General features: G+C 38.8%; 1 protein-coding gene across 2 annotated transcripts in view; it reads right to left on the bottom strand.

The window, feature by feature from the left end:
- The window catches only part of SORBS2 (sorbin and SH3 domain containing 2), a 212,567-nt gene extending 196,105 nt beyond the window's left edge, over positions 1-16,462 (bottom strand). For both annotated transcript variants that reach the window (XM_068970137.1, XM_068970143.1), the window contains exon 1: positions 16,398-16,462. The gene's annotated coding sequence lies outside the window, so the exon portion shown is untranslated. The remainder of the gene's footprint in view (positions 1-16,397) is intronic.
- Between the last annotated feature and the right edge of the window lie 5,007 nt (positions 16,463-21,469).

Below are 21,469 nucleotides of genomic sequence, written 5' to 3'. Positions count from 1 at the left end.
TGAAATGATCTTTCTTCCATCTTATTTTTATTTTAAATGTTCTGGATCTATTTCACCTAGTGTGTTAGTGCTTACAGGTTAGGAGTCTCAATGGCTATCTATAGCTCTAGTTCCTATCTTAAAAATGTGAACGAGATAAGATTGTTTTCCCTCAAAGTATCCATACATGCTCTCAGAGTGGCCACTTCTCCTTTAGATCACAGTGCCCTGGTTAACAAAGGGAAATTGTTCCACGTGCACATAGCCACAAGACACTTAATTCTTTTCGAACTCCGGTTGAACTGTATTTGATTCCAAAGTAGAACTAATCATTCTTAATCCGGAGGTAAAACCATCACTACCAGTAAACAGGCCCACTGACACTGAGCACAAAAAATCAAGCTGGCAGTGATCAATTTCTAGTGGTTCATCTTCCAAATAGTCTCCCAAATTAAAGTGGAGGCAAACTGTGGCAATAAAAGGAAATTGATAAAATATGTATAACCAGAGATTCATTTTGTTTTTAATTTCTATTGCTTCGCTTTGCAACATCAGATTGGGATGTCTAAGCGCCTTTGGTGCCCCACAGATTTCCTTCGGCCCTCACCAATGTGCATCTCCTTATTTTGAAATTTTCAAAACTCAAGGTTGATTTAGAAAATACGAACAAGCGAAAGAAGAAAAGAAAATTTCATCTGCAATCTCACCACAGAGAGAGAATCCTTATTTGCCTTCTAGATTGATTTTTCCCCTCTCCTTAATTCTATTGTTGTGTTGATTCTCATCTGTGAGAATAAAGATACTTGGTATAGTCTGGTAAATAAATATTTCTATAGAGTCCACAAAGAAAAAATATAGAGAGGAGGATAACATGGGAATTATAATATTTTGGGGGGAGCTCGTCAGAAGTTCCCACAAAGAATCAACCTAGAAGAATGTTAGAGCACCGGTTTGGAATCTGGCCGGCCCAAGTTTGATTCCTCCCTTCCCCTCAAGTGTGACCCTGTACAAGACGTTTAACTTCTCAGACCCTGTTTCCTCTTCCGTAAAATGAGAATAATACCCTCATCAGAGTGTTTCTGTGAATAGTCAGTGAGAGGTATTTGAAGAATTTGGCAAGCTGCCCAACACAGTATGCATTCAGTGAATGATAGCTAACCTTTATAAGAAAACTTACTGTTATTTTACATTCCTAACTAACAGTTGCAGGTCACCAAGCTCAGCACCATGTGACTTGAAGATTAGTTTTAGACCAGCCCAAGAAAAACATAATTAAGCAGGTAAATCTATTGGCAAAAGACCCTATAAGGCATTCTGGAGCAAGTCCTTTCGGATTGTAGGGCTCATTAAAATTCTTCTCTATTAGCTCAGTTAATGGTGGGATGGCTATTTGGAATTAGGACCTTTAAAAACAATGATCTCCCCCATTCTATCTTAACATGGTGTTTTCACTTAATAACTCTGAGAAGTTTGCCTTGGCATGAAATAATTTGGTGATAACCAGAAGATACAAAAGTACGTGGGTTAGATTCTTCTAAAAGCTGCTTTGAGTTTTAAAGGTCAAGTTTAAGAACTATGTGATCACTGAAAGTCTGGTGGGTTTTATACTAAGATGCTTTACATTATCTATTATGGAAATTCATGTAGATAATTTTGCAGTATATAGTTTTTGCCCTGGGCCCAATCCAGGTCTATCATGTCAAGACCTCTCTGTTAGATCCCCATTTCTCTTTCATCCCAGAAGGCTTTTGATGGCAGAGTTGTCATTTATTGAGAGCTAGTTATGTGCTAGGCACTGTTGTGGGTACTTTTGCATGAATTATTTCATGTACTAGAACTAACAGGCCTATGACCCAGGCATAATATCCTCATTTACCTGGTTCCAGACCTGTGGTTGAAAGATGTTCACTCACACGCCTACACTTACATTCTTTGAAGGCCATGCCCATGACTGGACCTTACTCTACCCTGCAGGCTCCTCCCTGCCTGCCCCTGCTGCTGCTGCTAAGTCGCTTCAGTTGTGTCTGACTCTGTGCAACCCCATAGACGGCAGCCCACCAGGCTCCCCCGTCCCTGGGATTCTCCAGGCAAGAACACTGGAGTGGGTTGCCATTTCCTTCTCCAATGCCTGAAAGTGAAACATGAAAGTGAAGTCGCTCAGTCCTCTCAGACTCTTCGTGACCCCATGGACTATATAGCCTTCCAGGCTCCTCCATCCATGGGATTTTCCAGGCAAGAGTCCTGGAGTGGGGTGCCATTGCCTTCTCTGACATTATAACATGAGCAGATTTATTACTTATCTGATAATCTTCTTCATGTAATTTAACCAACCAAATAAACACAGTTTAATATCTCTCTTTGGAATGTTTCAGGGGCCCTCTGAAGCACCCCAATATTAGCTAGAGGTCAAAAGAACTTCAAAAGAATTCTATTTAGGAAGTTTTATCGAAAAGATCAATTAAAAGGGTTTAGAACATTTCATCAGATTTAGTCAATGTTGATGGGTGTATCATTTAGCTTGCTGATATGTCACAATAGGCATAAATACCAAGACTCCAGGTCTAGTGAAAGTCAGCTCCACGATCTTGGACCAGTTGACTCTAACCAGTTCTCTTACGGCTGTGTCATTTCTAACAAAATCCATTTATCTAACTAATTATAATCCAATTTTAGAAAATCCTGATCATGCATAACTCTTTTTAGTATTTTTTCATACCTTTTTCTATTCTTTTTTACTGAAAACACACTTCCTACTTTCCTTTAGCAACCTAGAACTAACTTTTATATTAGCATTTTATAGATTGGTGAGCATAAATACCAGTGATAATTTCTAAAACCCTTGCTTTCTTAGAACATTTTAGGATGGCACCAAACATTATTCATTTATAGTCCCAAATCTCTTGAGTTTCTCTGTAAAAGGAAATTAGTGTTTAGTAGTAAATGTTTCAAAATCTCATTTTATTTGGAAATGACCTAACTATTCAATAGACTACCAACACTTAACACACTTGGCTCTTTCTTTAAAAAAATCTGCAGGGACTTTGATGCAGAATTAGAGAAAATTTGTCTTTGACAAGGCTCATACAAAGGGAAAAGAAGTTATGGGCTATTGAAACTTAAAAAGTACTTAATTCATACTGTAATTTACTGACCTTTAAAAATCAGCAACCAACAATAATGAGCATAAAATTGTTTACTAAATACAATTAACTGGGACGTCAAACTGTAATTTGGATTTTTATAACAACCACATGAATAAATGACATCAGACGGAAGGAGAATGGAGACAGATGGAGGAGGAGGAAGGGCAAAGCGGGATCAGGGTAGGGGGTTTTGGGGGGCACACACACATTCCTGAGTGTCTGGGGCCCTCTTGGCACCTGGTGCTATTCAGTGAGGGAGATTCCATTTGTGATGTACTACAGGGAAAGTCTGAAACTGATCAGTATGTTGACACTGTTAGGGTCGAGGACCTTCCATTCACAGAAATCCATAAATACAAAAATCCAAATGCATCTTCAAGCACTGGCCTGGACATAGAACTGCAGGCACACAGTCCACCCCAAACTCTCAAGCTATTTGGCTTATCTGAGAGAGTTCCAGATTATGCTTCCTTGACCCAGTTCTTCTTCCCCCATCCTCTGGGAAGGCTCAATCTTCCCACTTCCATGTTGGAATGCCCTCTTACCACTGGAAAGGTGGGGAGAGAGGGTTTTCTAGAAGGTAGAAGAGAAACGAGGGTTTTTAGAAGGTAGAAGAGAAATGAGATGCCTCCCACATTGGGAAATTTAAGGGCCCCCTTGACATGATGCAGGGGTCCAGGTGATGATGTTCTGATGACCTTTCCCTACCTATCCCTACCATGTGGAATATGGGAAGGGTATGGCAGGACTCACGCATCCCAAGGGCCCCAGCCAGGGGAGAAGCTGATTTTCCTCCAACCAGGAAAAGTGGCTGCCAGTAGTGGTAGTCAAATTCATTACTCATTAAGTCCATTGAGTTTGATGCACAAAAGGTAAGCGTGTTCACATCTGATGAATAAAAATACAAGTTGTGTGCAGGGTTGGCTTTATGGACCTGCGGTGCCTCGGAAGTAAAGAATCCACCTGCCAGTGAAGGAGCTGCTGCTGCTCCTGCTAAGTCGCTTCCGTCGTGCCCGACTCTGTGCGACCCCATAGACAGCAGCCCACCAGGCTCCCCCGTCCCTGGGATTCTCCAGGCAAGAACACTGGAGTGGGTTGCTATTTCCTTCTCCAATGCATGAAAGTGAAAAGGGAAAGTGAAGTCACTCAGTCATGTCCGACTCTAGCGACCCCATGGACTGCAGCCTACCAGGCTCCTCCGTCCATGAGATTTTCCAGGCAAAAGTACTGGAGTGGGGCCAATGAAGGAGATGTGGGTTCGATCCCTGGTCCAGGAAGATCCCCTGGAGAAGAAAATGCCAACCCACTCCACTATTCTTGCCTGGGAAATCCCATGAACAAAGGAGTCTCGGCGGGCTACAGTCCATGGGGTCACAGTGAGTCAGACACAACTTAGCAACTGAACAACCACCACCACCTGAGCATTTATACCTGGTGCTGTGCTTAGAAAGGGCAGATGCTGGGTTTAATACTTTATGGTCTTCATCTCAAAATTATCAATAATTTTTGAATAAGGAGTCTCATAGTTTCATTTTGCATTAGGCTTTGCCTATTACATGCCGATTCCCGTTTGTATGAAATTTCAGCACAGATAATCAAAGTTTCCTGAAGTTTCTGAAACTCCAATCTCATGTCCCACATCCTTAAAAGATAAAAGATCAAGGACCAGAGCAGTGTTCTTCCTGTAATTTGCACCATCCTCTGTGAAATCCTTGAATTTAGTCTCACCACCTGCCCCCACCCTCGTTGTACTTTATACCGGAATAAAGGTTTTATAATGGAAATCTTATTACCAGTAGTTCACCTTCCTGTTTGAACTCTTCCAAAGCCTTCTCATCTACCTGAGCGTGACACACGGTGCCACCGTCTGGCTCTGCTGTTCTTGTCCGTGTTACCTTCTCTCTGTCCATGTAAAGCACCCTGCATTCCAACCACACCCAATGACTTGACTTTCAGTCCTTAGAACACCTCCTTCTGGCTCCTGTGCTTCAGCACATGCGGTTTGTCAATCACGGAGCTCAGTGCGTCCCAAGACAAGAGCCCACTTATTCTTTACGCCGCAGATGTTTCCTTGTTGATACCTCGGGAGCACCGCCCCAACAAGCACAGTAGGTCCTCTGCATGCCCTACATTTCTGTGCGTACCATACCACTCTGAGTGAGAATCACCTATTTTTAAGGCTGTTGAGCAGTCCTTGTTTGAGATGCAGCCCAAACACTTAGAAGAGTTGACCTGAGTGTTCCCTCACCTCTGTGTTGGTATTTGTGATACTTTTTGGTCATCCTTAGCATCCTTTCCCTCATCCCTGAAGACTGTGAACTGTTCTCAAGAACTGAGTCTGGCAAGTCACCACTGAACTTGCAGAGCCTGCACTCTCTACTTAACTCGTTTATATATACATGACTGCTAATAATATTGGGTTGCCCAAAAAGTTCATTCAGGTTTGTCTCTAAGATGGTACCAAAAACCTCAACGAACTTTTTGGCCAGTGCAATATTGCTAGCACTTCATGAGCATCTTCCACATGCTGGGGCCCATTCTACACACTTAACCTTTATAATCCAGTTAAGCCTCAAAGACCCTTTGAGATAATTTATTTTTTTAATCCTTATTTATTTTTCCCAGCAAAATTGAACTAGTAGTGCTCATAACTTCAATAGGAAAAATAACTTTTGCTCAGTACCAAACTACACAAAGGCATATCTTTTGAGGAAATACATAAATGCATGATTATACTTCCCTTATAATACTTATCACTCTTCATCTTCTAATTATAAAAATTAGTGTTCCTGTCTTATCTCTATTACTAAACTATAAGCTTTTTAAGTGTCTTTCTGTTTCATTTTCTTATCGTTTTATCCATGCTAAACACACTGTAGTTCCTTGAGGATGCAATAAATGAAAAAGATGAATGATATGAAAATTCAAGAATGATTTTTAAATATGCAGTTAAAACTGGTATCTGTATTTGAGTCTGGTCTTTCCTTACATTGTTCTCAGAACTTAGCATCTCTCTCATCCTCTATTTTCCCTATCAAAGCCTTTTCAATATCAGATAAAATCAGATGCCAACTAATGGATGTGAACATACCAGCAATTGAGACAACAATCCTCAGGAGTCTGGGAAGAAAAGGGAGTTAGAGGCTCTTGTCAGTGTGTGGTCAAGGCCAGCTGCAGGAACAGGGAACTCTAGATATTCTAGTCTACTTAGCAGTTATGGACTCACAGTTCTGATGTGTTTGCTGGGCAAATCTAGTTTGAGGATAGTCTTCAAATTGTCTGTCCCTGACATTCTACTTGTCAGATGCAATTCTGATTTTATTTCTCTACAGAACGCACTGACCAACTATATAGTAATCTGACCTTTTGGGAAGTGACGTTTCTTAATGTTAGTCAACAACAAACCATTCTGTTTTGTTGGCCAGATAAAATACTGTCACTCTGTGAGATGCATTACATAAGAGTGTGCACTGATTTCTCAAAAAATGCTTTACTTTTCTCATAACACAAAATAATATACAGGGAGCCAAACAACAAAATGTTGGTTCTGTATATGAACTGTGCAAGTGTTTCATTAAAGAAGACTGAGTAAGTTGTCATGGAAATTGTTCCAATTTGAAACTTATTGGATACATCAATATTTCATTTCTGTACCTGCCATATCTCCCTAAAATGTAAGACATGGAGCTTCATAGGAACTCAGATTTTGTTGTAAAAGGGAATAGCGTTGGTATAGGTCTTTTTCCACTAGTCATGTATGGATGTGAAAGTTGGACTGTGAAGAAAGCTGACCGCCAAAGAATTGATGCTTTTGAACTGTGCTATTGGAGAAGACTCTTGAGAGTCCCTTGGACTGCAAGGAGATCCAACCAGTCCATTCTAAAGGAGATCAGTCCTGGGTGTTCATTGGAAGGACTGATGCTGAAGCTGAAACTCCAATACTTTGGCCACCTCATGTGAAGAGTTAACACATTGGAAAAGACCCTGATGATGGGAAGGAGTGGAGGCAGGAGGAGAAGGAGATGACAGAGGGTGAGATGGCTGGATGGCATCACCGCCTCGAAGGACATGAGTTTGAGTGAACTCCGGGAGTTGGTGATGGACAGGGAGGCCTGGCGTGCTGCGGTTCATGGGGTCGCGGAGAGTTGGACATGACTGAGCGACTGAACTGAGCTGAACAGAGGTCTTTGTAATGGTTAGAAGAGGAAAAGAGCATAAACTGTATTTCAGCTTCTGTCATTAAAATTAGAACTTGAATTTTCAAAAGAAATGCTTTACTTCTGGTTGGAAATCAGAACATGTGACTTTTTCTAATTTCTACTAAACTCCTAGCTCTTTCAGTTGAATGACCTCATCCAATAGCAAATACCTTGGAGTACTGGGATCCTCCTGGGCCCTCATTGTTAAGCTCCTGTCCTCTCCTCCCCGCTGAGCTTTCTCTGGACCATGGAAGTCAGCACTTCCTCTCGCAGACTGGGTTATAAACAGAATGCAGAGGAGTCTGGGAGCAAGGCAGTTCCTGAATGGAACACTCCCCAGGAAGCTTAATTTTATGATTGTAATCTTTCAGTTCTTGACAGTTGCAAAGTTAAATGTTAGTGCCAGGAGGAGTGAACAAGAGTTTCAGGGGTATGCTTTCCCAGTTCATCCCAAAGGAAGCAAAAGTTTAGGGTTCAAAATGATTATGATGTGTTAATGCATCACATAAAAATACATACACCAGGTGCAATTATTTTACCAGAGAACTGTCAATATGAGAGGACATTTGGGACTTTGGGTCAAAAGGAAGGAGATTTTCCAATTAGATTATTCATGGCTTTTTCATTTACATTTATTTATAAAATGAGAATGACGAAACGCCTCTCTGCTGCCAATAAATCTAAAAGCTAATTTAAAATGTATTAAAAGCATGTTGTTCACTTCAGAAGGAAGGTTTTTTAAATTCAAGAAAAAAGTCATATTAATTATATAAATCAGTTATGTTAGTCTTCTAAATTTAAGTTTATGTTTGAAAGGAAGTCAAACTACATATAGTAGACTACATATAATATAAAAAGTCATGTTTCTAAGTAAAGTCAGTGTCAAAGAATTCAGAATATATTAGCAGTCATCTGAAGTTTTGATCTAAGAAAAAACCCTTTTCCCAAAACAGATTTTCAACAAACGAATAGCAGTTTTTCTGGTAAAGGAGATAACGTGCTTTCCCACATTTTTATTGTTTCCTTGATTGTCAGAGATACAAACATATAGTTAACTTGTTCAGGAGATTAAATTCTGGGGGAAAAGTCTAAAGCGGTTTAAGTGAGCAGGAACATTTTTGGTCCTGTCATGATTTCCTCTGTTGAGGAGGTCCCATGTATTAAGAAGACTGGCTCTGACATTTAACTTAGTGCTTTAAATGAAAAGCATACTAACCAAAAACAAACAAACAGTAAAACCATAGCAAAGAACAACAAACATTTAAAGATATGTAAACTGAGTTCATTCTCATGATGGTTACATGGAATCACATACAGATTTTATTACCTTGACTCCATCTCTTTTCCTTGGTGTCAATTTTATTTGTTGAAATTGATTTAGCAGACTACTTGGGCTAATCATCCAAACTCATCTACTCTTGGCCATTCCCATGACAAGTTGATGGAAGTAAAATGGACATAAAACACCATCACTCCCTCATGGAATTCACTTTCATATGGAAAGATGAGACACTTATAGGGAAAACACATATAGGGAAAATTAGATAAAAATAATATAATTTACAAACTGATATGAGAGCATCTTAGAAGGAGCAACTAAATGTGCTATTCATTCCGTCCCTCTCTGGGGACTAATTTAAGATCCCATTATGGAAAATTCCAGTTAAAATATGCTTAAAAGCTTCATGAATTCTCAGATCCTTCATTAAAAGTTAATATGTGTAAAGTTCTTGGGGTAGTAGCTGCTGCTGCTGCTGCTAAGTCACTTCAGTCATGTCCGACTCTGTGCGACCCCATAGACGGCAGCCTACTAGGCTCCCCCGTCCCTGGGATTCTCCAGGCAAGAACACTGGAGTGGGTTGCCATTTCCTTCTCCAATGCATGAAAGTGAAAAGTGAAAGTGAAGTTGCTCAGTCGTGTCCAACTCTTAGCGACCCCATGGACTGCAGACCACCAGGCTCCTCTGTCCATGGGATTTGCCAGGCAAGAGTACTGGAGTGGGGTTCCATTGCCCTCTCTAGCACAGAGTAAACTCCACACACAGTAGCCAGATACAGTAGCAATCTAAATGTCCATCACAAGATGAATGGATAAAAATGTGGAATGTGTGTACATATATATGTACATACACACACACAAAGTAATATATGGAATATTACTCAGCCCTAAGAAAGAATTGAATGTTACCATTTGTGACACCTATGAACGGGCCTAGAAGGTCTAAGTGAAATAAATCAGACACAGAAAGACTAATACTATATGACTTCACTTTTATGTGGAATCTAAAAAAACAAATGAGTAAACTTCACAAAGCAGAAACAGACATCATAGATAACAGAACCAATAGGTGGCTGCCAGAGGGAGGAGCTGAGGGGAGGCAAAAAACAAGTGAGCGAAACTAAGTGGTACAAACTTGCAAAATAAATGAGTCATGGGCATGAAGTGTACAGAGTGGGAAATACAGTCAGTAACTATGTAAAATCTTTGTATGGTGACAACAACAACAACAAAAAGCTAATATATGTAAAGCTCTTCAGATAGCAGCTAGCATAGAGTAAAGTCCATGTAACTTTTTATTAGTAGTAGTATCTTTTGGATTGAAAAAACTGAGCAATTTTTTCTGCAGTTTATTGAAATCATGTTATTCAGTTTTCATTGTTTTCTTGAGTTTAAACAGAGCAATTTTCTTTGGCCGTGGAAGGTCTCCCAGTTCCTATGGTTTTTAACTTGAAAAAATCTCCCAGATGGATGCCTTTTTCTGTCTTGAATTCTCTGTTTAACTATATTATAAAGCCTTAAAATAAACCTTTTAATTTTTGTAACTCTAGGTTTTAACATTTTTATCTTGCCCTAAGAAGCGTAAGATACTTTTACTCTTTAGTGTTGATCATATTTTGATGAATGTGATGGTAACCAGAGATTTTAAGAAAGTTAAAAGAGTGGAAATCAATTTGAATTATTCAGTAAATGATGTGTGCCCTTTGAGTTTTATCCAAGCTTCTGGTTATATTTCTGCTCTATATCATTGTTAAAATATATGAGTCTTCTCATCAGAAAGACTATATTTTATTTTTTAAAATAATAGCATTTAAAAATTTTTCCATCTTTTTTTCTTTCTCAAGTTTCATGATTTCCAAAAAAAAAAGAAAAACCTCAGAAAATCTTGTCAGTGACCTTTTAATCTTTAAATTGAAGCAACATCTTCTGATCAACGTTTGCCATTAGCACAACATCAAGGGAAAAACGGTGATCCATTCATTCAGTCCACAAATACTGACTGAATATTTAATAAATTGACTTGTTTGCTACGTGCCTACAAGTTTCCAGCTGCCCTTGCAAAGCAAGCTGAGTTGTCCCTGGAACTTTAATTCTGTGCAAGCAATCTGTACCTTTTCCTGTTCTTGCTACAGTCAGCATCTTCCTTTACCTAAACTGGTTCAAGCCGGTGCTTGAGGTCTATCAGCCAATACAAGTCTATTCACTCTGTTCCAGAACAATTAAGTTATAAAATTTTTATCTTCACTACTAGTAATGCTATGCTATTGATTTATACATCTCCACATCTGGATACTGAGGCAAGTTCTTTCAAGTTATTTATCCCCACAGGATACAATAGTATTTATTCTACTGCAATTATATACCTGACAGATTACGTGTGCTTGTTTCAGAAAGTGCTCGGACAGTTCACCAGATGACATGGTTAACACAAGAACAGCTGAAACTGTTATCTAATCTCTTTCCCTTTGTTAACTGTAGCGCAGAAATTTGAAATCTTTTGATGTGTGAAGGCATCTTGATAATCTGTGAAAAAGCTCTCTTGCAAACAACCAAGCGTTGCTTTCTTAATTTTTTTTGGTTAACGTATAAAGCGAAGGAAAACCTTATTAAACATTAAGATCTGATCGCAAAAGAATCCAAAGAGGCAGAAGTAGCTGATGTGTCCACAGGTGGAGGATGAGACCTCAACTTAGTCAAAAGCTTAAGCAAGTTTCTTTCGATCCGCCACCTCCGCACAGGACTAAATGTTTCCGAAGAAGATAACTACCTCCGACTACAAGTAGCGACAGCGACTTTATAGAGGCAGATAGAATGAACGTTTATACTAATACATTTTCTGCAACTTGGCCAGTGTTTCCTTAGAATGTCTCATTTGCATATATTTGTGTAGATACATTAAAAAAATTTCCATTCTTTATACTATTCCCTGCCTGGACTCAGGGATTTTTGTAACAAGTGCTCTTGATTAGAAACCTATTTTTGGTACAGTTTGTTTGGATTCCTTTTGGCTGATCCTTAAAGCCACATTTGTCTCTAGAAGATACCAAATTCAGTAGAAGGTCAGAAGGCTTGGAGCTTGAGAGGTTTATTCTGCCCCTCACATTCAGCCATTCCTGAAAAATTGATCAGGAAAGGACATCCAAAAAGAAGTATTTCTAATTGGTTGGATTAACTTTCCTACTTAAAGCAGAGGATAGGATTCATTATAAGAAAGTCTTTTTGGCGTGTAATTTACACCAGCTGTTGAGAAGACATCTCAAAGGAAAGTTAGAAGAATTGAATGTCTAGGTTACTGAAAAAGTCAAAAATTTTAAAAGTAAGCAACAGTGCACATTAAAAACCCAAAATATAACTAAAACTTTAAAATAATGTTCTTATTAAAAATAAAAATTTCTTAAATTCTAACATGGATAGAAAAAATTAGGAAATATAGTGAGAGTATGGCTAGATTTTTTTTTTTTTGAGGTAGGAAATTTTTCTTTGAAAGTGAGACTTTTGCTTAGAGTTAGGAAAAGTGAAAGATTTCTGGATTTTGGCTCAAATAATGCTTTTCAAAGGTGCGAAATTAATCCTGGATCTATATCATACCAGACCTGTATGGGGAAGAAGAAACCACTGTATTTTTGACTAAACTCTTGGTTGACAAAACTTCTGTTTTGAAGACTAGGGTAAAGTATAATACAGTTCCATACAGATATATCATGTTGTTGAAACTCAAAATAAAACTCTCTTTTTGATGATTCTCTGTCATATATCAAATAAGATCATCTTAAATGAGCTTAATCTGGAATGAGGATTCTTATCCATCAATATTTAGAACTCATCAATATTTAGAACTCAATTAATTATAGAAGTGTTCCCTAATAGCTAAATGTATGTCTTAACTTTCTCAGAAATGTAGATAAAGGGATCTTGAAAATCTCCATATAATTCTTTGCAATAACAAGTTAGAATTTAACAGACATCTATTATTAAATTATTTGAGGAACTTTTAGAAAATTATCTAATACAATTATATATTACATTACTTCATTATAAAATGCAAGGAGCACCTTCATTTCATTTGAATGTCAACATACTTATATGTCATACATACATATAAGTATGTTGATATTCAACTTAGTTATTTAAATAAGAAAATCTTAAAAATGATACAGAAATACTATGGAATCATGTTTCCTGAAATCTAATTACTATATACAATATAAAGTAATTGATTAAGCATGGTTAGTCTTTAAGACTACTAGAACCAATTTCAACTTTAACTATTTTTTAATTAGCATGCTATACATTAATAACAGCTAGAAGATAGTAAAAATAAGCCTTTAAAGGACAGCAAGATACTTAAGAGTTACTATATATCTTATGTTGATTATAAAGTTCAATGCTGGAAAATAGTGTAAAAATATGAAATATGAATTTAGGTGGTTTCCTAAATATTTGGCTTAGTAATTACAAACATTTAGATATTTTAAGTTCCCTAATCTTTGCTACTTTATGTACAAGAATTCATATTAATTCCAACATTTGCTTTTTAGGTGAGTATCTTAGAGATGAGGGATTATATATTTATTCATTCTTAATGTAACTTTTGATGCATTTTTATTTTTATTACAACATGGTGATAAATTTTCCATAAAAAGTCTGTAAAATTTAGGCTTTAAAAAATAACAATCATGCCATCTAATATAGAAAAAAGAGTGGGACGTCTCTATAACCAAATGCATACCTATACAAGAGTGTAACAATTCTCTCCATCACCCAGGAACTCAAGTTACGGAAAAGTGTAATGTAACTAGTTATTATCTGTAACCTTTCAGGTTTACATGGAAAATCAAAAGAAATTCTGGTATTGTAGGCATTAATCCTTTGGTTTCTTCCCAGTTCATGGCCTCTACTTTCCTCTGACTTTTATGGAAAACAATTCCATAACTAACATTTTTATAATCAACTACTAATCATCATCAATTCAACATTAATTTTAAGTGACCTGATTTTAGAGCATATTTCTAATAGGGATATTTAATGTGCTCATTTCCCCCTGCAAATTCTGTAATAGCTACAAGTAGAAAAACAGTATCTTCTAGATATTAAAGCTTTTAAGTTGGTTTTATTTAAAACTTACATATTGTAAAATTTTCCTTGAGAAAATTCAGATGTATTACAGGACATGTATTCCTTCTATTAAATTGTGATCTTGAAGCTACAGTTTGAAAGCAGGGAAATTAAAGGCTCATTGCTGTTTTTAGATGTTTTGAGTTTCTCTGATCAAATGCAGTATAATCGATAATAGGACTTCCATTTCAAGATTAAGCCCATATTTATGGTAACTAACAGGAAAACAGTGAAGTCGAGGTTACCAGTACAATGTCAGAATGCCAAGTTCTAGACACTCGACCAAGTACGTTCAGAGGTCAGTAATACTCTGGAAGCCCTTGAGCAGAGCCAAGTGCAATTTGGTGTAGTGGGCAGCACTACGGACATAAGATCGGCTGGAGCTGAAGCAGAAGGTGAGGAAGTGTCAGGGGAGACATTCTAGCTGGATTTTGAAGGGTGCCTGGCAGGTGGCTGCCGCTGTGGGGGTGATTTAAAGAAAAAATTTGTACAGAGGAGATGGGCTTTGCCGAAGTTTGGTATAGTGCATTTGGGAAATTACAAAGTATTTGCTATTGCTAGCGGGTGACTTGAGAAGTAGCAGAAAACAGTCAAAGCTGCAGAGTCTTGAAAGATAGGGATTTACATCTCTGAGTCTGCTTCTCAAAATTGTTGCGTTCATAACTATGAAGATGTGCTGTGCAGTAGCGGACGGAGACTGCTAATCTTTCAGAGCACATCACCTCAAAGGTTATTAACGTAGGGGAAGAAAGCACAGGTATAAAGTCTGTGCGTCCCTCTTCCCAGAGTCTGACTCCCATCACATATGGTGCCACGCAAAGGCAATAGCAGACAACCTTCGGTATGTCACACCTGGTTCTTCTAAAAACTCCCCCAAGAAAATCTAATACAAGATCCTCTCTTGCTGCAGCGCTTTTCACTGTGTTAATTCTAAAAATTCCTTTTGCCATGCAAAGCTTCAACAAGAATTAAGTTGATGAAGGACTTCCCCCACCTTTCTTTTTGCTATAGCAGACTCACTTTCTTGGCTGATGTTATTGATAAAATTGGACTCAAAACTGAGTCTGTTAGTTCAACTTTGCTTTGAAAGTTAAACGTAAGTGAAGTACAACGCTATCGCCTCACTATTATAGCCTATACATTGTCTCACACACACAAACAAACAATATTCCTAGTTAGAGCTCTTATCGTTAAATGTTTGGGGATGATTTTCTGGACTGAGATTGCTTATATCTTGAATTTTTTTGAATATTTCTGTTTCTTGATTATTGGTGACATTTAGAACAGAAGTTTCTAAACTATTCTCCTTGTGCTCTATAACTCTCTTATCTGAGGGCATAATGACATTGCAATATTTGTGAAACAGGTGATGTACACTCATACATAACTATGAAAATTATATTATCATACTTAAACGGTGTATCCTATGTCATTCACATGTTGGGTAAAAGGATAGCAAATAAAGATATATTTCTTAGAAGTAGATCTCAGATCCTATTTATTTTACACTTCATGGTAGATTTCATCTTTAGCATTTACAGGTTTTTATTCAACATTTTCAACACAATATTTTTCCTTAAATATTTTCTATAGCATTGTAAATGATCCGACATTTTCCGATACACCAACAACAGAAGTGATTTACCTAAAACTGAAGTGTTGCTGAAATAGAATTTAATCATTATTTGATCATTTCCTTACCAGGAATTTCAATTTGACTGACCAATTTCAACCCACAGTAGCAGCTTTGTTCCTAAGAGATTATACTCGGTAAGGAGCAATTCCTACTGCAGTTCAAAATCTGTGCTATTATCATGTAGCAATGGATAGCAAACATCCACTGCAAATATTAGTACATCTGTCAGAGGAGTGTTGTGTTTTAGGTTTCACTCTCTCTCTGAAACCTATCTGCTTGTGAGAAAAGTTGTCCAATAAAAGAAGTTTTACTGTCACATAGTAATGCTGTGCTTGAACTCAATGCAGCGATTCACTTCCTTTCTTTGCCTGGATTCCAAGCTAAGGCACACAATGAGGGTGTTGTGCTCTGGGCTGGCGTGGCGTGCATGATACTCAGGGAGGACGTGTGAGCAGCTTCCAATACCTACACTATTTGCTTTGCAACTACCCCCAACTAAATCAAACAGTACGCCAAGAGTCTGCTCAGAGTAAGCAGGGGACATGATCCACTGGCTGTTATGACCTACATAGGGAACAGACTTCCTTAATGTAAATGTATATAGAGGTGTGTTAAGAGTTAAATACATCATTTCACAGGCTTAAAAATAAATGCTTCACAGTTTTCCAGCCCTGATTTTCAATGTAATTGTCTTAATGTATGTCAAAGTGCAGGTTATAAAAGCCTCCATTGTTTCTAAAGGAGAAAGGTTGTTGATTACGAAGGCTGTCCAAAAGGACAAGCCATCATGGTGTGTTAGAACAGCAAATTTTTATCTGAAACCCCAAGGCATATATATTAGGAATTTTTTTTTAAATCGCTATGATTTCTAGAACCTGAACTTACTGAAAAAACTTCTGTCTCTGACATTATTGTGTGTGTGTGTGTGTGTGTGTGTGTGTGTTGCCTTGGTAAAGCCAAAGAACCAACAATGAATGTAAACGTCTAGGTGAAGTTTTGCCCAGAGTTATTGTTATGCTGTGCTGGAGAAAGGACAAAAAGGCTTACCTCTGTCAGTCAAGTGGCTACACGGGGACCCTCCTTCTCAGCCTCGGCCTCAGTGTGCAGGCAGATGCTCTCTGAGCCAACAATCTGTTAACAGGAAGCAGGTAAACCCGAGCGCGTCCGCCCGCGTTACAGTCCAGTGCCCATCGGAGCACGCACCTGCTTCTTCAGACCTGCCACTCATACGCAACAGCCACGCAGCGGACCGGTGTTTGCAGCCGGAAACACCTCCTGCGGGGTCAGTAGTTTTCAGAGTAAGCAGCTAGAGAGCTGCCGAGATAACACTGCAGGCCAGGCGAGCCTTCCCAAGACAAAAACCTTTCCTGCTGTGTGATAGCAGATAGGCAGCGTTATCTCCTTGCATTCCACGTTCTCAGATCAGCTACTAGGAAAAGCAGTCAGCAGCTTGTCCAAACGGCAGCTGGCAGGCATGCCTGGCTGTGCTAATTGTATACCAACATGCCCACCGCTTCTCTCGTCCCTCAAATAGATTTTTTTAAAAAATGCTCCTTCCAGGGTAAAGCTCGGCAGAATATGCCACCCTGTTTTCCATAAGTAAAATGGCTGGTCTTCCCAGCAACTGCTTGCAGACAGCTCATTGGGTTCCACTGGCTTTTCGTAGCCATAGCAACAACCAACAGACAGACTTAGCAAGCACGGCTGATCACGTGCGGCGCCCCGACACAGCTTGTTAATTTCTTTTCATCGAACTCATCATTTTGGGAGGAGGGTAGCTTCTGTGATCATTCTCAATATTTCACCCATCGTACAAGTGCTCTTGAGTTTTCAGCTTTCAGGAGGAACTTCTGTTATCTGAGCCATGTGAAATTGAGCCAGGGAAGCCCTTCTCAATACATAGATTTGTGTCTTTCCAGGTTAATAACATGCAAATCACCGTAGCAACGGTAATTGAAACCATTGTCAAAACGGGGCCTACCTTCCTCATAGCCTCAAGGAGACTGGCAAATATGGGCAATTATATCAGTACTTTCTGTTTTTCAATGATAATCTTTTAGCCCCTCAGCTGAAACAGAGCCCTTTGACTCATTATATGTGGCTAAAATAACCAAACCAGTTAGGATATTTTAATGAAGTGTTACTTATGGACTCCATGTATTTAATTACTTTAATACACTTTTCGGTACTACAAACTTTAAAATAAAATTCTAAAAATTCCTATTGTCTCCTACTGTGGAAAAGGACTCTTTAACTAACGTATGATTTATTTGTAGTATTAAAATACATTAGAAAATCAAGACCAAGTTAAGACTCCTTTGCTTTAAAACTACCTTCGAAGCAGGAATAGTTTTACTTCCTCAGTTAGATGGATCTCATCCCACACTTCCTTAAAATTTCACCTCTTCCCGGGAAGTTCCCGTAATCCACACCATTAACCATTTATACTCTCTGCAAAATCCCCACCCTTCAATACTGTCACCAGTCATATTCTATTTGACATACTTTCAAGACACCATCCTGTTTTTTGTTTGTTTGTTTGTTTCTAGCAACTTGATTGGAATCGTTGTATTAATACTTTGCACTTATAAGCATAGATACTTCCTTCATTTGCTGGTAGTCATCGGTTTACCGTTTTGTAAGTATTGTAATACATTTTTTCCCTTCCCACTTTAGGATTCCTGCTTCAGAAGTAATTGCCAACTTTACTGTGCATAAGAGTCCTGTGCATGCAGATTTGGGGGTCCCATTTTCATTCTGTCTCCAAGCATATTCCCGTTCGGTCGGTTTGAGCCTGCTCAAGTTATCACATCTGCTGAAGAAAAGTCGGTGGGTTGTTCCTACTTCACATTGTTTTCAGCCTGCTCTGATCTGAGTTACTTTCCCTTAAGTTGTTTTGAGTGTTCTACTCCTGAACTTGCCTCTGCCTTCCACTTCAGCCTCAGGTTCTGTTCGTCCCCACGTTTCAGCATTTTTGAATGACATCCCATTTCTTGCTTCCTGGCCTTGCAGGTGTTCCAAAAGCTTCTCCATCAAGTCCATCCCCCCAGCATCTTCCGCCTGCATCCCAGTCTGCTTTCTACTGTATCTTTCCGCACCTTGCTCAAATAGACCCCCTCCCTAAAGACGGTCCTGGATTTGCAGTGGTCTTCTCTGTGCCCCCACTGTACCTGGAATCTGCCTCTACTGTCACATCCTTGTCATGTGCTCTAGGTTATTAGCAGTTTCCCTTTCTTGCCTGACTCTTCTACTGCTCCATCAACACTCTGAGGCCAACCTGGTCCACGTCTTATTTATCATACTTCAGTCAGTTCAGTTCAGTCGCTCAGTCATGTCCGAATCTTTGCAACCCCATGGACTGCAGCATACCAGGCCTCCGTGTCCATCACAAACTCCTGGAGTTCATTCAAACTCATGTCCATTGAGTTTGTGATGCCATCCAACCATCTCATCCTCTGTCGTCCCCTTCTCCTCCCACCTTCAATCTTTCCCAGCATCAGGGTCTTTTCAAATGAGTCAGTTCTTCGCATTAGGTGGGCAAAGTATTGGAGTCTCAGCTTCAACATCAGTCCTTCCAATGAACATTCAGGACTGATCTCCTTTAAAATGGACTGGTTGGGTCTCTTTGCAGTCCAAGGGACTCTCTAAAGTCTTTTCCAACACCACAGTTTAAAAGCATCAGTTCTTCAGCACTCAGCTTTCTTTATAGTACGACTCTCATATCCATACATGACTACTGGAAAAACCATAGCCTTGACTAGATGGATCTTTGTTGGCAACGTAATGTCTCTGCTTTTTAATATGCTGTCTAGGCTGGTCATAACTTTCCTTCCAAGGGGTAAGTGTCTTAATTTCATGGCTGCAATCACCATCTACAGTGATTTTGGAGCCCCCCAAAATAATGTCTGCCACTGTTTCCACTGTTTCCCCATCTATTTGCCATGAAGTGATGGGACTGGATCCCATGATCTTAGTTTTCTGAATGTTGAGCTTTAAGCCAACTTTTTCACCCTGCTCTTTCAGTTTCAAGAGACTCTTTAGTTCTTTTTCACTTTCTGCCATAAGGGTGGTGTCGTCTGCATATCTGAGGTTATTGATATTTCTCTTGGCAGTCTTGAATCCAGCTTGTGCTTCATCCAGCCAAGCGTTTCTCATGATGTACTCTGCATAGAAGTTAAATAAGCAGGGTGACAATATACAGCCTTGACATACTCCTTACCCAATTTGGAACCAGTCTGTTGTTCCATGTCCAGTTCTAACTGTTGCTTCCTGAGCTGCATACAGGTTTCTCAAGAGACAGGTCAGGTGGTCTGGTATTCCCATCTCTTTCAGAATTTTCCACAGTTTGTTTTCCTTTCCTGTCTGACTCATACTGCTCCTTCAACACCCGGAGGCCAACCTGGTCCACGTCTTATTTATCATACTTAAAATATTCTAATTTTTCAATATACTTTTAGTGACAGCCTAGAACAGTGTCTGAACAGATGTTGAAAGACTGGCTAGTGTAAAGTCTGGGTTTTCATTCATCTTTTCGATACCAGGCATTACTGACTTAGTATGACTTCAGAAAAATTTAAGTTATTTTGATTAAATGTTGGCATTAAAAAAAATTATCAAGAAACATCCTGAATTCATCTGGTATTTTAGGGTGGATTCTCACTACCTGTTCAAGAATGTCTTTATTCTCCCTTCACATGTGATTGATTGTTTGGCTAAGTTTAAGCATCTTTGAAGTCATTTTCCTTTTAAATTATCAAGGTCTTCTTTTGTCTTGTCTTCTTGCCCCAGTACACCCCCACTATACTCCACGGAAGGAGAGAGCTAGAGAATACCCAAAGCTGCACAGGATGAGGAGCTGGGAAGCTGGCAGGAACTGGGATGAATCATTCTGCTCCCATGGTGTCCATCATGGCCCCTCTGTTAGTTGTTATAAATCACTCTGTGCAGCAGGGGATAGGGAGGTGGGTGGTGGGGTGCTGTGTTCTTTGCAGAATCAGGCTTCACCACCTGCCCCAGGTCTCTCCTCTCATCGCTCTGACTGCCGGACGCATCATTCTGGCCCTCTGGCTCTGCCCTGCCTCATCTGACTTTTATTCTCCTTTCTAACTTGCTCATTGCTAAATACAGAGTCCCAAGAAACAAATAGGATTTTCCCAGCTCATCTTTCTGAGCCAGATGAGATACATCATAAGTTGCTAGTAACTGTATACCTGGCCTGCCCTAAATGCCAGCTAGAGTAGAGACCCTTGGCATTATATGGCTTTCAAAATGTTGCCAATATAATAGGTACAAAGTAGTCACTTATTATTGTCTTAATGTGCATTACTTTAGTTACTTGTGAAATCGAACTTCTCTTCATGTCCAGTGGTCTTTTGAGTCATCTCTTCCATTAATTTCCTGTTCATAGGTCTTGCCTATTTTCTCTATTGAGATTTGTTGTCTTAGTGTAGAATTTTAAACAAAATGTCTGTGAAAAGTATTTTTTAAATTTTTATATATTTAAACATAATTAAATTTGGTACCTAATTAATAGTTAATAAGTTATCCTTTATAAAGGGAAACCAGTAATTCACTGCCAATTGTTTTGGTTTTTATTATGAAGAATGTGGGTAAAAATCCACGTGTCTAATTTTGAAAATTTTTTTCAGTATAAATGTGTATACTGCCACACTACAATATGAAGAGTGATTTTCTAAAACAAAATCTAAAATCATATAAATCACATTCCCCTTTTAAAATGTTGTCAGCAAAAGTGCCTGTCAAAATTACTATTACTTTTATCTCTAAAATAGCAAGTATCATTAAAGAAAAAGAAATGGTGAGGAACTGTTGTCTGCAACGAACATATATTGCTTGTAAAATTAGAAAGAAAACAATAAGTGTCTTTAAAAATGAAAATAAAAGGCCTGAGGAGCTGATGCAGATACAAGGAGCCTTAGGAGACTGACTGAAAACCGCGTATGATCCTGGATTGGGCACTAGGTCAGGAAGAAAGATTCCATGAAGTCTGCTCTGGAGACAATTCATTCATTTGAGAATGGGCTCTGTGATATTTAATAGTGTCATTCCCATTCTGTATTATAGTATGATTTTTAAAAATAGATGTCTTTGTTCTTAGG

This window comes from Capricornis sumatraensis, chromosome 4 (genome assembly GCF_032405125.1).
Source record: "Capricornis sumatraensis isolate serow.1 chromosome 4, serow.2, whole genome shotgun sequence".
NCBI classification, from domain to species: Eukaryota; Metazoa; Chordata; class Mammalia; order Artiodactyla; family Bovidae; genus Capricornis; species Capricornis sumatraensis.
The sequence above is the reverse complement of the archived record's forward strand: the minus strand, read 5'-3'. Positions and strand labels throughout refer to the sequence as shown.